At 43.4% G+C, this 16,633-nt stretch overlaps 1 protein-coding gene across 1 annotated transcript in view; it reads right to left on the bottom strand.

Annotated features, from left to right (window-relative positions):
* Positions 1-16,633, bottom strand: part of fam163aa (family with sequence similarity 163 member Aa) — a 24,516-nt gene extending 7,883 nt beyond the window's left edge. Inside the window, exon 1 of the mRNA XM_073848708.1 lies at positions 16,238-16,633. The gene's annotated coding sequence lies outside the window, so the exon portion shown is untranslated. The remainder of the gene's footprint in view (positions 1-16,237) is intronic.

Genomic DNA, 16,633 nt, shown 5'->3' with positions numbered 1-16,633 from the left:
CATCCTTCAAGCGAAGCACCCGCATCGCTGGAGCCGGATAAGAAGCCGCCGTTTGACTGCAAGCATCTCAGCGGGACGAGCCACTGAAGCTGCTGGCCACGCCGCCTTCCGTGCCTTCCTGCTGCGCTTTCCGGCGCCTATATCCTTTATAATCTACAGTGTGTGTCGCCGCTGCGATACACACTGTTTCTCTAAAAAGAGCAAAGCGTCTTTTTAAAGATGCCTTCATACGGCTCGTGCAGATGCCAATGGTGACTCTGAGGACTTGCCTTGCCTTCTTCACTGAGACTGCTCCCCCGCCCGCCGCGGTGTAGCGCCGTAAAAAGCGCCGTGCCCAGCGGGCCCCGGACACTTCCCCCAGCCGACAAAGCTCGCCGGTTCGCCCGCCTGCTTCATCGACCTCGTCAGCCTCTGTGCCGGACGTAAAGCGGCCGCTGTCTGCCACCGCTTCCATCGACGCCGCTGACGAGGGGGGCCATGAAGGAGGAAGAGGATTTCCGTTTCCCGCCAAAGCGGGAACGCGCATGCTGCTCAGAAGAGGCGATAGCAGCCCACTTATGTCTGCCCTCCGCTGGACGGCGTGCTAAGTCGGCCCTCCCCTCTAAAGCTTGCCGTCAGACGTCAAACCTGCTTCGCCGCGCTTTCGCCGCCGCCTAGCCGCGTCAGCGCTGCGTAACATGGTCTCTCACCGTTGCTGAGAGGCACCCGTGGTTAACGCTTTCTGACGTTTTTCTCGTCTGGCCGCCGCCCCGCCAGACGCGGCCCGCGGCCCAGGATTGAGTTGAAACCTGAGCCTCCGAAATCGTCCTAGCACAACTGGGAAAACGACGGTGTACGAGTCCCGCTGTTGCCGGACCCCCACCAAAGTTATTCGCTCGTCCAGTTCCAGGAAATGTGACTGTTCCAGTGTTTTCTGCAGCCAACAAACCGGCTCCGTCGCCCGTTTGCCTGCACACAAAAGTCGTTCCCACGGCTACACAGATAAACCCCCAATAAAGTGTATTGTCTGGTGTCCCGGCCACGGCCGATGGTGTTTCATGTGTCGTAAGAATGCCCACTAACCAGTGCTCATCTCTAACGTTACACACAAGCACAGCGCACATAAAATCGACACAGATCGATTGCGCTTCACAACCGGCCACGGCCGATGGTGTTTCACGTGTAAGAATGCCCACTGCAGTGCTCATCTCTACACACAAGCACAGCGCACTTAAAATCGACACAGATCGATTGCGCTTCACAACCGGCCACGGCCGATGGTGTTTCACGTGTAAGAATGCCCACTGCAGTGCTCATCTCTACACACAAGCACAGCGCACTTAAAATCGACACAGATCGATTGCGCTTCACAACCGGCCACGGCCGATGGTGTTTCACGTGTAAGAATGCCCACTGCAGTGCTCATCTCTACACACAAGCACAGCGCACATAAAATCGACACAGATCGATTGCGCTTCACAACCGGCCACGGCCGATGGTGTTTCACGTGTAAGAATGCCCACTAGCAGTGCTCATCTCTACACACAAGCACAGCGCACATAAAATCGACTCAGATCGATTGCGCTTCACACGTGGTAAATATGCCCGCTTCACAGTGGCCACAGACACCACATTATGCACGTCAAACGGTTTCTGTGAAAACGAAACCAAAAGTGCATTCGCTCTACGCAGGCGAACGTTGTTTGGAGTGTGTTAAATGTGCCCGCTGCCCCACAGCCACATCCACACACAGACATAATAGTTCCCGCTATCAGCGTGCCCCATGCCTCAAATATCACGAGCACGTTTTGCATGAAATCAGCGTGCATTCGCTCCATGAAAGCGAACGATGTTTGGAGTGTGTTAAATGTGACTGTTCCAGTGTTTGCTGCAGCCAACAAGCCGGTTCTGTCGCCCGCTTGCCTGCACACAAAGGTTGTTTTCACGGCTACCCAGATAAACCCCCAATAGAGTGTATTTTCTGGAGTCCCGGCCACGGCCGATGGTGTTTCACGTGTAGTCAAAAATGCCCACTCCTCCAGTGCTCATTTCTACACACAAGCACAACCTGTCATACAGACCCTGCGAACATAAAATCGGCTCAGATCGATTGCGCTTCACATGTGGTAAACGTGTCCACTTAACAGTGCCCACAGATTATGCACGTCAAAAGGTTTCTGTACAAACGAAACTAACGTGTATGCAGGCGAACGGTGTTTGCAGTGTGTTAAATGTGCCTGTTGCCACACAACCACATACACACACAGACATAATAGTTCCCGCTATCAGCGTGCCCCACGCCCCGAATGTCACGAGCACGTCTCTGGTGCCACAGCATACCGAAACCACTCCGTTAATGAAAGAACGGAGCGCGCTTCGTATTCAGCCTCTAGCTATTCATGCAAACGCATTGGAAAAGCTTCCAGGGGTCTCGAAATGGGTGCTGGACATTATAAAAGGAGGCTATTCGCTACAGTTTCACCGACGCCCGCGCCGCTATACAGCGCGCGTCGAGACCACAATGCAGACAGAAGCAGCACACCTGCTTCGAGCCGAAGTGGCGAAACTATTGAGCAAAGGGGTCATAGAGCCCCTTTCTCAAGCTCAAAGCGAAGGGGGGCTGTACAGCAGATATTTCCTGGTACCGAAAAAAGACGGGGGTCACAGACCCATATTAGATCTAAGGCAACTGAACAAAGCGTTGGTGAAGCGTCGGTTCAGGATGCTCACGACCAGAAAAATCCTCGCGCAAGTTCGCCAAGGAGACTGGTTCGTGTCAGTGGATCTGAAAGACGCGTATTTTCAAATACAGATAGCGTCACGTCACAGGCGATTTTTGAGACTCGCCTTCGAGGGCCAGGCATATCAGTACACAGTCCTGCCGTTCGGTTTGTCCCAGGCACCCCGTACATTACGAAGTGCATGGACTCAGCGCTCGTTCCTCTCAGACTGAAAGGCGTGCGCATACTGAACTATTTGGACGATTGGCTGATTCTAGCGCAGTCTCGCTCAGTGCTTGTACAGCATACGACCATGTTACTCGATCACCTCGAGAATTTGGGTCTCAGAGTCAATTGGGCGAAGAGCTCACTGTCCCCCAGTCAGAAAACTTCCTTCCTGGGCACAGAATTGGACTCGCTGTCAATGATAGCGCGGCTGTCACCACAGCGCGCAGCAGACATTCAGCGCACAGCGGGCTCGTTCCGCTGCGGCGCGTCTGTCCCGCTCAAAAAATTTCAGAAAATGCTGGGTCTCATGGCCTCAGCGTCATCAGTTCTGCAGCTGGGTCTGCTATGTATGCGCCCACTGCAGTTCTGGCTGAAAGCGCGCGTCCCGCGTCAAGCGTGGGCGCCCGGTCGGCTTCGTATCACGGTCAATCAGTAATGTGTCACAGCCCTGAATCCGTGGAGAGCAATCGACTGGTACCAGTTAGGTGTAAGCCTGGGGACTTCCTCGAGAATAAAAGTGGTGTCTACGGACGCGTCCACCTCGGGATGGGGGGCTCTGCTCGAGGGCAGACCGTCTTTTGGCCAGTGGTCAGAACGGGAAAAGCTCCTGCATATCAACTGCCTCGAAATGTTGGCAGTACAGAACGCGCTGATGCGCTTCTGTCCCCAAATAAAAGGAAACCATGTATTAGTCCGCTCGGACAACATGTCAGTGGTTTCCTATATAAATCGCCAGGGCGGTCTCAGGTCCAAAAACCTATACAGACTTGCAGAACGCCTCCTGGTATGGGCTCAGCGCAACCTGCGCTCGCTGAAAGCAGCGCATGTGCCGGGGCTTCTAAACATAGGGCCAGACAGACTGTCCAGGAACAATGTTCCAGCAGGCGAATGGTCTCTACACCCACAGACAGTACAACTACTGTGGAAGAAATTCGGCAGAGCGGAAGTAGACCTGTTTGCGTCTCCGAACAACGCTCACTGTCTGGAATTTTACTCAAAAAGCAGAGACGCGCTGGCCCACGAATGGCCCCGCCGTCATCTCTATGCTTTTCCCCCCGTCTCTCTCCTACCTCAGGTGATAGAGAGGGTCAGCGAAAAAGGATGTTCAATACTGCTGATAACGCCGTTTTGGGAAAACCAGCCCTGGTTCCCAGCGCTGATGCAGCTGACGAGCACTGTCCCGTGGCCGATACCAGTGAGGAGAGTCCTTCTCTCTCCGGCCAGCGGCTCGATTTGGCATCCTCACCCAGAGCTGTGGTCCCTTCATGTCTGGGCCACCAGCGAATATATGATGAACTCCCTAAAGGACTATTAAACACGATCACGCAGGCTAGAGCCCCGTCTACGAGACGGCTCTATTCCTCAAAATGGTCAGTGTTTTCGGGCTGGTGCGCAGCTCGCGGCTCGTCACCCACTAACTGTGGTGTGATGGAGGTGCTTTCCTTTCTACAAGAGCTGCTGGACAAGGGCAGAACCCCGTCCACGCTCAAAGTCTATGTGGCGGCCATAACAGCGTTCTCGAGCACAACGCTAGGTCAGTCAATAGGAAGGAACGATTTAGTTATTCGCTTCCTGAAGGGAGCTAGAAGACTAAATCCCCCCAGACCTCCCACAGTCCCCGTATGGGACCTTTCTGTGGTACTAGAGGCCATGAAAGGTGGACCATTAGAGCCTCTGCAGACTATTGATTTGAAATACCTGTCTCTTAAGACCGTGTTTCTGCTGGCTCTCGCTTCAGTGAAGCGCATAGGGGATTTGCACGCACTCTCTGTGAGCGCGACGTGCATGGAATTTGGACCTAATGACTCTAAAGTCATACTCAAACACAAACATGGTTACGTTCCAAAATCACTCAACACACCGTTTAGGGCACAGGTCATCGCGCTGTCAGCCCTACCGGTCAATGATGAGGAAACGGACGCGAGCCTCCTATGCCCAGTCAGGGCATTACGAGCTTACGTGTCTCGCTCGTCTGCTTTTAGACAGACAGAGCAGCTTTTTGTTTCGTTTTACGGGCGTCCCAAGGGACTGGCCGCGTCGAAACAGAGCTTATCCAGATGGATAGTTCATGCTATTGCGTTGGCATATGCTTCCAAGGGCATGCAGTGCCCGCTAGGTGTCAGAGCACATTCCACGAGGGGCGTGGCCTCATCGTGGGCGTGGTCGAGTGGGATTGCCTTGCAAGATATTTGTAAGGCGGCGGGCTGGGCCTCTCCGTCTACATTTATAAGGTTTTACAACCTGGAGGTTCCCGCCTTACAGGCCAGATTGCTGTCAGTCTAGATGTTCAGTGTTGTCTGACCTGATGTTATCAGCTCGGAATGCTGCGTCTACTGAGCACAGCTCTAGGGTCGACAGTGAAAGTGATAGCACAAGATGTGTCTGAGCAAACTGTGTGAAGACCCTTATTCTTACGTCAGCTCAGGCCGTAACCCCGCCCTGTATGTACGTTTACTTAGCGTCTGAGTGACGCTGCACTATTTGGAAGAGTGCGGCGTTGCCCCTCCCTCTTCCCTGGACTCCCTGTGAGTTCTATAGGTGATTATGAACTGTATGAACCCCGGGCTTTCGCCCTTGGGTCTTTGGTGTCAGATCTCAGCATGCACGGCGTTTTACACTGGGTCCCCTAGCGTAAGATACTTCTTACGCAGTACTCGTTCCCTCTAGTAAGAGAACGTACTCGGTTACTAACGTAACCTCGGTTCTCTCTAGAGAGGGAACGAGTACTGCGTATCTTGCCGTGCATGCGCACGCTCTGGTTGCTTTGATGATGAAAAACCAGATAATAGCTGCCTATGAGCGATATTTATAGGTCTAGACCACGCCCTTTTAGGCGGGAAGCTACGAAAAGGGCGCGAAGCGACGCAAAGGGCGCGAAATGCCCCCATTGGATCTGGCGTCGCGTCAGGCCTCGCTCTAATAGGCTGCTGCAGTTGCCGCAGAGCAGCCAATAGGCGCGCAAGCTGTTTCGCCTATGTCTGTATGCTGCTGCAACGCGCTTTACATTATTTCAAAATTAAGGATAATTTTTGGCTTCAATATCTCGCAGAAAAGGATTTTCCCCAGCGTAAGATACTTCTTACGCAGTACTCGTTCCCTCTCTAGAGAGAACCGAGGTTACGTTAGTAACCGAGTACGTTTGGTATTCTATAGTCTTTGGTTTGGTCTGCCTGCTACAGGATTTTCTCCTCTTTGCGTTCGTCTTCAGTGTTTCTGTTTTCTGTTAACGACCGTTTAGTTGGTTTATTTACACAGTTGAAGAATTAATTGTGTGTTATTAATAGTTTGATTAATATTTGTTATTTGCTAATATATTAGATTAATAGTTAACCATTAGAAAGAAATATATGCATTTAACAGGGATCTCCTCTGATTCTGTCTGCGTTGCTTAGCCATGCCGGTGTTTTAAAATTCTAACCGGTTTACCATTTGAACCGGTAACGTTATATCGCCCAGCACTAATTCAGCCCCTCTAAAGATTTTACCAATATGGTGATCAGGTGAACTTTTAACTAAAAGCTAGATGGGAGTCTAGGACTTAATTTAATACAGCCACCTTATAGACGTTTTCCTGAGTAAACGATGAGTGCCGCCATTACGAAATATTTTACTGACAAATGACGGTCATTGCTACACTGCAAAGTGATGGCTATAGAGCCATATGCTTTTTAATTTTTAATAAACCATTTTAATAGGTTTATCATTATATTAACATTTCGGAATATACTACTTTGACTAGAAACACTAGGTTTCGCGTTCCACGTTGACTTCTGCGCTCAGGAAAAACATCAATTGGTCACACAGGTTTGGCAGCACTGAACGTAAACAATGCCACTGATCTGAACTAAACTCGCATATTTCTACCGATTACTGCTGCTGAAAATCATCGATTATTGTCATGTTTTGGGCTGGACTAAGTGGGTCGGACCGGGAAAAACATTTGGAGTACAATAGACTGCCAAAAGTTATAACAAATCAGGAGAAGTGTGCAAAAAATTGTCTGAGGAACAAAAGGCGTCTGTGGTTGGCCAAACTGTACCTGGAATTCCAGGGCAAGAATCTTGACAACATTCGTGTTTATTTCCTATAATTTTCGGTCAGGTTGGTGAAATAGGCTAATATCTTAATTAATACTGCGGACATGTCTTTACCACCTATTAACTTTAGTTTGTCAAAATTGCACCATTTCCTGCTTATAAAGTCCTTCTCTATATGATCAGCAGCTTCCACATATTATTATTTTTTTTTTTGTGTGTGTGTGTGGTTTAAACAGCAAAAATTAGCAGAACAACGTATTCAGTAGTACATTAACCCTGCAATTCATGTTGTCATTTACATCCGAGTATCGCCAGTATGGCTGCGCATCCGGGTAACTGACCCAATCGTGATGCAAGTGCAACCCTCTAAAGAGCAATACTATTCATTTTGTGTGGCCTGTTTCTTTCTTCTTACACCTAATATGTCTCTGACCATACATACTGCATAATCATATTACAGATAAAACCACACTGCAGTGTATACTGAAGCCAAAAAAGGAGAACCATTAAATTGAGCTATGCTTTAAATTGGTCCTCAAGTCCCTGGAGAGATTTTGGTAAATGGACAGTCAGTTATTCATAGCGAAAAGTAAAAGACACCACTGGGCGCAATGAACACTGTGATAATAGAAGTACCATACTGTTCATTTGGTGAATTACATTTCATCAGTGTTTTTGAGGTTTGCTCAGACTCACAAGCTGATGATGGCTTTCCCCATTCCACAAACATGTTCGTTAACGTGCTTGCTTACAAGGCTGGCTGTATGTTTTCAATTGTTTATTCATGAAACGTGCATAATAATATGAGATGACCATCCCATGTATATTTTGTAGGTATGTGAAGAGATGCAGACGGAGATGCGCTGAAAAAGGAAGTGTGACCCGGCGCAGGCCTTGTCAGCATGCTCGTTTATCACCTGGCTCACTCTATTACACCAATGAGTCTGCAGATCAATAGACAGATGCTCGTATATCTCCGTTGCCATGGTACCTAGTGCTGCTGACCCACTTCTCCCCAAATACCCCAACACCCCTCTCCTTCGTCCATTCTCTCCTTCCTTTCCTTTTATTCCCTTTCCTCCTTGATTTCTAGTTACCACTATAGTTCAGTGCATCACCAGTACACATTAGCCATCTTTACACTGCAAAAGCAGCACAGAAGCCACATCGGAAGCTGCATGTATACTAATAAAAATGTGTTATGGTATTGGAAAAATAGTTTAATATATTTTAAAATTATTTAATTAATTCTGTGATGATAAAAGATAAATTATCAGCAGCCATTACTCCAGTCTTCACTGTCATATAATCCTTCAGAAATCATTCTAATATGCTGATCTGCTGCTCAAGAAAGATTTCTTATTATTAATGTTGAAAACAATTGTGCTTCTTAATATTTTTGATACATGTGATGGATGTGGTTGCATCTTTATTCACACAGACACCTTTACATCTTAAGAACTGCTCACTTTCTCTAACCTCTTCAGTTGTCTTGTTTAATTGCTCTTTTTCTCTCCTTGCCTCCAAAAATATGACTCTTCTCACTTCCCCTCTGCTTCTTTTTAAAGGAGCACATGATGACACTTCCCCTCAGTGTGTGCTCTGGTAGAGTGTGGCGTCTGTCCTCCCTGCCTTTGCTCCAGAACCGTTATTTACTTTTTATCTGGCAGCTCTATCTGACCTCTTATCTGTCCGACTGCACCAGACCCAATATAGCTCTGGGGTTCAACATGTTTACGACACAAATATGTCTGCAACGTGAAAAGTAAAGTCAAATCACATCAATCATGACAGGAAAACAACACTTAATTTAGTATCTAGTGTGAAGATGTAACATTAAAGGGATAGTGTCATGTCATTCCAAACCTGTAAAACCTTCATTCATCTTCGGAACACAAATTAAGATAGTTTTGATGAATTCCGAGAGCTTTCTGACCCTGCATAGACAGCAATGCAACTGGCACGTTTAAGGGCCAGAAAGGTAGCAAGGACATCGATAAAATAGTCCATGTGACTGCTATGAGAATATTTTTTGTGCACAAAGAAAACAAAAATAACAACTTTATTGAACAATGTCTTCTCCTCCTTGTTAGTCTTCGCCATGAAGATTAGCTGGTTTAAGATGGACATGATCTGGTTTAAGCTGGTCCTAAGCAGGAGCTAGTTGTTTAGGACCAGCTTGGGACCAGCACATGACCAGTCTTCGCTGTGAAGATTAGAAAAGCTAATTCTAGAATGGAAACCCTGTTGAAACATCCAGCATATGCTGGTTAGGTATGTTTTAAATCATGGCTGCTGGTTTGAGCTGGTTTGAGCTGGAGCTAGTTTCTTAAGACCAGCCTGAGACCAGCACATGACCAGTCCTCGCTGTGAACATTAGAAAAACTAATTATTGAATGGAAACCCTGTTGAAAAATCCAGCATCTGCTGGTTAGTTATGTTTTGAAGCATGGCTGCTGGTTTGAGATGGTTTTGGATAGTTATGAGCTGGTTTAAGATGGTCCTGAGCAGGAACTAGTTGCTTAGGACCAGCTTAAACCAGCTCATGACCAGCTAAGGACCAGCTAAGGACCGACCATCTTAAACCAGCTCATGACCAGCTAAGGACCATCTTAAACCAGCTCAAACCAGCAGCCATGCTTCAAAACATACCTAACCAGCATGTGCTGTTTTTGTCAACAGGGAACCCCGCTAAAAAGACCAGCTTTCAGTATGAAGACTTTCAATATAAAGATAATTTTTTTTAATGCAATTCTAGTCTTGTTGGTTGAGCTAGTTAAGAAGCCTGGTGAAAAAATTAACATTCCATGCTGGGCACCAACATCCAAAACAGCATACAGTATGCTGGTGAGCAACTATGGTGGTCTTTTCAGCAGCGGCAGTGTTGTTTTCTCAGTGTAAATAAGCTCATACATCACTATTTAAAGTGGCAGTCAGACGGTTTATGTCACTGAGCAAGCTAAACAGGACAAAATAAATGTCCTATGGTTAAGAAAATGCTAAAAATAAATGACTAGCTCCAAATGAACCCCTGTTTGACAAGTTCTGACATGTTGAACACTGTGTGACTATTAAACAGCTAATTTCCCTCAACGTTCTCATTTTCCTTATGATTACGGCAGCTTTGCTACAAAACAAGCGCAGCAGTGTGGCGCTAATAGAAAGCAACTTGCAAAGAGCTGAGATTGCACTCTGTATGGACAGCCCTTAGGGCCATTACTGGAACAGTCCGAGCTTTCATTTACTTTAATTGCAGTTCTAGCCTTTATAACATACACTTAAACCACTGGGCCTAATACGAAAAGGAAAAAGGACGGAAATCAAATCCCATTCAGCGTAAATTTTCTCATAATCCTTCTTCATAGTGGAGAATTCTCTTACAGTGAGCTGGTTTTTTAAAGGATTTAGAAAGATCATGTTCGGTTTCTCTTTGGGAGCCTAAAGTAGAAATGAATTAAAAGTCAAAGGTTTTATATCACAGGTCACTGAGGTGTTTTTCTTTCTTTTCTTTTTTTAAACTGTGGATTGTTCTCAGACTTTTAGACCAGAACAGGAAATAGATAAATAATAATAGATCTTATACAGTTGAGGTCAAAAGTTCTTCTTTTCAGAATCTGCACAATGTTAATTATTTTACCAAAATAAGAGGGATCATACAAAATGCATGTTATTGTTTATTTAGTACTGACCTGAATAAGATATTACCTGTAGTCAACAAGAGAAAATAATAGCTGAATTTATTAAAACGACCCTGTTCAAAAGTTCACATCCCCAAGATGTCAACATCTTTTATGTGAAATATCTTATTTATGTCAGTACTAAATAAACAATAACATGCATTTTATATGATCCCTCTTATTTTTGGTAAAATAATTTACATTTTGTAGTTTTGATCTTAACTGTATATCATTGTGGGATACAACTCTCATTAACATTAAATAACTGGTTCAATCTGTCAAATAAATGAACAGTCTGTCATCATTTGCTCACCCTTGGTGTCATTTGAAACCTGTTTGACTTTATTTCCTATTGGACCCCATTGGCTTTCATTGTATGGACAAAAGAATCACTGAGACATGTTTCAAAATATCTTCTCTTGTGTTCCACTGATGAATGTCATACAAGTTTTGAATTACATGAGGGTTTCTTTAACACCAGATTGCTCTGGCAATACTGTCCTGTGAGTTGTTTTGGATAAGTGACAGTTAATAATATCAAGTAACAAGCTGACAGCTGTAGGAAGCACCATGCATGCATATATTAAAGACTCCCTGATGTATAGAAGAGCTCAGATCAGCTAAATGGCCTCTGACACAGTCAATGAGAGATATTTAAGGAACTATTTAAAGGAATCACAGTAGTGACTCTGAGCCCATGATTCTCTGGTGACAATGAGGGTTTTGGAGATGGTTCACTAATGACCGAAGAGAGCTTGCTAAGCTCTTTGTTCCCAGGCCTCATTCATTTTACTTCATTTCATCAACTCTAAAGATTTAGCTTATTCAACTTTAAAGTCTTGTAGATTGATTGAAATAGAGCTATGCTTCAGATTCTCTTCTCTTTTCCAAGACATCCAATTTAAAATCAAATTTGGCATAAAAAACACAACATTTTAGAGTTTTACACAAGGCAAATGAAATCTCCAAACCTATAATGTTGCAGCTTTAGTTTTAGCCTCTCTCTCCAGCTGGGCCTGTATATGCCAGCGGGTCTCTGTTGCCTGATTTATGGACGGCCAGCATGCACATCCCGCCCCAAGGACAAATCAAGAGACAGCTTCAGATGTCAGGCTATAAAGCAGCTGCTGACTGGGTTCTTATTCAGCAATTGCTGCTACCCCACTTAATTCACTGGAGTTTATTTAAAGCACAAAGAGAGACGATCGAAAATTGTGGGGTGATTTGAAAAAAAAAAAAAATTTGACCGATATGAGGCTCATGGTTTAGGGGGACAGATACAATCTGTGTACAAATGCTAGACTAAAGACTAAAAAACACTCTAAAATAAACAGAACATTTTGTTAACTTATTTTATATTACTATATATAAATAGTATTGAATTTGAAGATCAGGGTAAACTGAACTTATTTTGTCTTCTGGGCAACATGCAAGTATCTTCTGTAGCTTCTGAAGGGCAGTACTCAATAAGAAAATGTACACATCTTCATTCTGTTCAAAAGTTTACACCCCCTGGCTCTTAATGCATTGTTTCCTTCTGGAGCATCAGTTGCATATGAGTCCCTCAGTTGTCCTCATTGTGAAAAGATGGATCTTAAAACCATACAGTCATTGTTGGAAAGGGTTCAAATACACAAAAATGCTGAAAAACCAAAGAATTTGAGGGACCTGAAAGATTTTTCTGAAGAACAGCAAGCAGTTTTACTGTTCAGGACAAACAAGGGACTCATGAACAACTATCATAAAAATAAAAAAAAACACACACACAGCTGTTGATCTTTCAGGTAACAACACAGTATTAAGAATCAATCGTATGTAAACTTTTGAACAGGGGCATTTTTATAAATTCAACTATTATTTTCTCACATGGACTATATGTAAATGTCTTTTATGTGAAATATCTTATTCAGGTCAGTACTAAATAAAAAATATCATGCATTTTGTATGATCCCTCTAATTTTGGTAAAATAATTAACATTTCAACTGTACAAGCTCGATTGCTTAAATCACTGTAAAATGTAAAATATACTATCACCTAGCTCTAATCTGAAAAATCCAACTATAAGCCATAAAGACATTAAGATATGAACATTAATGTCATCAAAAGTGCTATGACTTGACCTATATAAGCAGACAACAATTTCAGGACAAGAAATCTGATCCAAAAACAATAAATAGTCACACAATTTAAATGCTTTTTCAGCTAGTTCCCACTTTTCAGTCATGACCACTGACAAAAACTCCAAGCCAACCTACAGCACAATAGCTGTCATGTTAATGGGTCCATTCAGGAGAGAAATGAACTTTTTAAATCATTGTTTACACAGCGTAAGTCATATAAAGTGCAAATGCCAGCGCAGTGAAGCGTGTACATGTCCAACTCAGCAGTAAGCATTAAAGCTCTCTCTTTGGATAGCTCAGGCAATCCTGAGCAGATGACTCAGTGCTCTGTTCACTCATAAACACATTGTAATTTGTTTTTGATGTGTGCTACATAAGTCAGCCACAAACAGAAAGTGCCGCAATCACAATGCTGAGAGGCTTCTCTTGACACAGCTTGTCGGCCTGATCTATGATGTCACTTATAACAACGCTGTGGGGAGATAGTAAGGTGAACGTCCTTCTTCATTATTAAAATGAATCTCTCCTCCGCAGCCGTGAGAGCCGGTTCTCGCTCTGTGAAATGGAGAGGCAGGAGCTCTGATCATTTTTGAATGAATCCCTACTCCTGATATATCCACTCTTAAATAATGGCATGAATATTTAGGCGAGGAAGCCTCTAACTTTGCACTCGAAATCATGGCAAGCCTGCAATTTTAAAGTCGTCCTTTTTCAATTATTCAAATTTCATTCCTGTAACAATATTTTTCCATCACCGGGCCATTTAGCCAGCTAGTGAAGGAAGAATTTTTCACCCCATTCTCTTCAAAAAGCACTCATCTCTGCTGTGTATGGAGAGAATATATTTATGTCAAAATCTGGGGCAGTTGCGTGGATTTAAAAAATGAACAGAGAAAAAGAATAGCATCATTCGTTTTCTTTGTCAAAGAGTATAAATGCAATCCTGTTCATTTAAATCATACAGATAATTGATGCTAGCTAGTTACAAGGATGTAGGCAAATGTGAATATTTAAGAATCTGCCATTGAAAAACCATCTTAATTGATCGTTCGCAAACAGCTTGATCGACCATAACGCCGAATCCGTCATTTTGTCGAAAAACAAATCAGACAGGAGAGTAGATTAACTTCAGTGGACTTAAACAGAAAAACTGTGTTCATTGACATCTGTCTGCGGTTGAAGTTTTCGTGCTTTTAAATAAATAAAAATAAAATTTTTGGACATATAGCAACAGTATCTAAAAAGGGCGGGTTTTTGTGAAGTCAATTGGTCCTGTTAAAGGAATGGTACACCAAATGTTGCTAAAAATGTACGTATTGGCTATCCGAAATGTAGAAGAGTTTGTTTCTTCATCGGAACAGATTTGGAGAAATTTGACATTACATAACTTGCTCACCAATGGATGTGAATGGGTGTCGTCAGAATGAGAGTCCGAATGGCTGATAAAAACATCATGTGATAATTCACATGACTCCAGTTCATCTGTGGAAAAAAAACATTTTTTACTTTAAAACATTGCTTTCAGCTAAAATATATAAGTACTCTATCCGTAATATTGCTTTCTCCACTAAAAAACTCTTGTCTGAATCAGAAGTGAAATATGCACAAATCAAGCATCGTTTACAAGCTAAAACAATCCAATAAGAGTTCTAAACAAAATATATTTTAATGTGAGAGATAATTTACTCACCCCATGTCTTTCTTTCTTTATTTGAAAAAGGTTTTTGAGGAAAACATTCCAGGATTTTTCTCCATATAGTGGACTTCAATGGTGGCCAGTGGGTTGAAGGTCCAAATTTCAATGCAGCTTCAATGGGCTCTACACAATCTCAGCCGAGTAATAAGGGTCTGTCATTTTCTAAGAAATATACAAATTTATATCATTTTTAACCACAAATGCTCATCTAGCACTAGCCCGACCCAGTGTTTACAAAGCAAACGTGCAAAGAAAGTTAAACGCCCTTTACAAAAAAAGGTAAAACAACAATGTTGGACGATTTTGAAGCTGGAGGAGAAAATCTGAGGGAGTTTTTCACCCAACCCTTCCTTCTTTAACCAAAGTACACAGACAGAGAACTAACCACACGTGACTTTTCCAATGTAACTACGCTATGCTTGAAGATGCACATTGCAGCGCTAGTTCAAGATGAGCATTTGTGGTTAAAAAGTATATAACACTTTTTTTTTTTTTAAACGACAATCGTTTTACTAGATAAAACCTTTCTTGGCTGGGATCTAGTAGAGCCCTTTGAAGCTGCATTGAAACTGCAATTTTGGCCCTTCAACCCGTCGGCTCCCATTGAAGTCCATTATATGGAAAAAAAAATCCTAAAATGTTTCCTCAAAAACCTTAATTTCTTTGCGACTAAAGAAAGTAAGACATGAACATCTTGGATGACAGGTGACAGGTGAGTAAATTATTTGGAAATGTTCATTCTGGAACTGAACTTACCCTTTAATTAGATTTACACACACACAAAAAGTATTTTCTCCAAATCTGTTTCGATGACAAAACAAACTCATCTACATCATGGATGGCCTGAGGGTGAGTAAATTGTTGTATTACGTCATGTTCATGTACGTGTTGACTGCATTTTTTGCAACAGACAAGAATTGTTCCCAGAACAGCCTTTGATGGGCTCTCCCCTGTCAAAGCAACTCTCAAGTGAGTCTTTAAAAACTTCAGACTGCGTGGTTTACCATAGCTTGAGTCAAACAAACATGCTCCCTCAAGCAGTACATCTGCCAAGTGCACACTGCTGGAGAGCTTGCCATGTAAATCCAGCAAAACAAACAGTTGAAAAGCAGCTCCAAACACGCCAGGCCCCCTTGGCAGATAGAGCATCACTGGCCTAGAAATCATGTCTCCACTAAAACAGCATCTGTGTATGTGTCGTGTCCGATAGAAACAGACAACATATGCTTTACCCTGTGGAAAACATGACTTTTTCGCCAAAAGCTACAGCTCTGCGAGAGACATATGACTACTATCATGCTCAACCATCACAAAAATGTCTATCTATCTTTGATCAATCTGTCTAAATTAACCATTACATATAAAACACAGATAGATTAAGGAACAATAATTTTTTTTATTGTATTGAAATTTCTTAATACGGTATAACATAACCACTTTAAATAAATATACATTTTTATATATTAATATATAATTAATTGTGACCATAGTGTGCCAGTATCACCATATTTTATGATGCTTCCATCTTCGTAAATGTATTGCGTCCTGTGGTTCTGTATAGTGATCCCACTTCATGAGTGTTGCATGCTTGCTTACTATATGTGTAAGAAACATTTAAAAAAATATTCATGCAAACAAAGAGCATGCAGCAAGATATATAATCTGCCACATTTACAGATTGAATTGGCACTTTAACACTTGCATTACACTGCAAAATCCAAATCAAACCATTTCAGCACAAGTGCATGTCTACTCATATGGAAGGACAATATCAATTACCTTAAAACCTGTTTCTCCTCCTCCCAGAATGTTTGTAATGCAGTGTGCAGGTTATTATTCCAAATGACTGATGCTTGTCAGTAGTGAAGACTACTGTATCTGTTCATCTGGGAAAGGCTCGTCTTTGCTTCGTTAGCAGAAATGCAGCGTCCACTGCACAGCGAGCTTTTATTATCTATGTGAACGGATGGATGGCTGTCACATCATCATTTGTTGCGGCTGTAATTCCGTAGTGTCCCTGCGAACAGCCGCGTGTATTCTGTGAGAGACAATATAACACATCCGAGCTCGCAAATGAATGAGTGGCATTACCCAGATTGCGATTCAGAGACCGGTATGTAGTGTGCAGGCTGTGAAGAGCGCCGACGGTCCCTCAGGAGGATGCAACAGCCTGTG

Source organism: Garra rufa, chromosome 10 (assembly GCF_049309525.1).
Source record: "Garra rufa chromosome 10, GarRuf1.0, whole genome shotgun sequence".
NCBI classification, from domain to species: Eukaryota; Metazoa; Chordata; class Actinopteri; order Cypriniformes; family Cyprinidae; genus Garra; species Garra rufa.
Note: the sequence above shows the minus strand (reverse complement) of the source record. Positions and strands in the feature narration are given on the sequence as shown.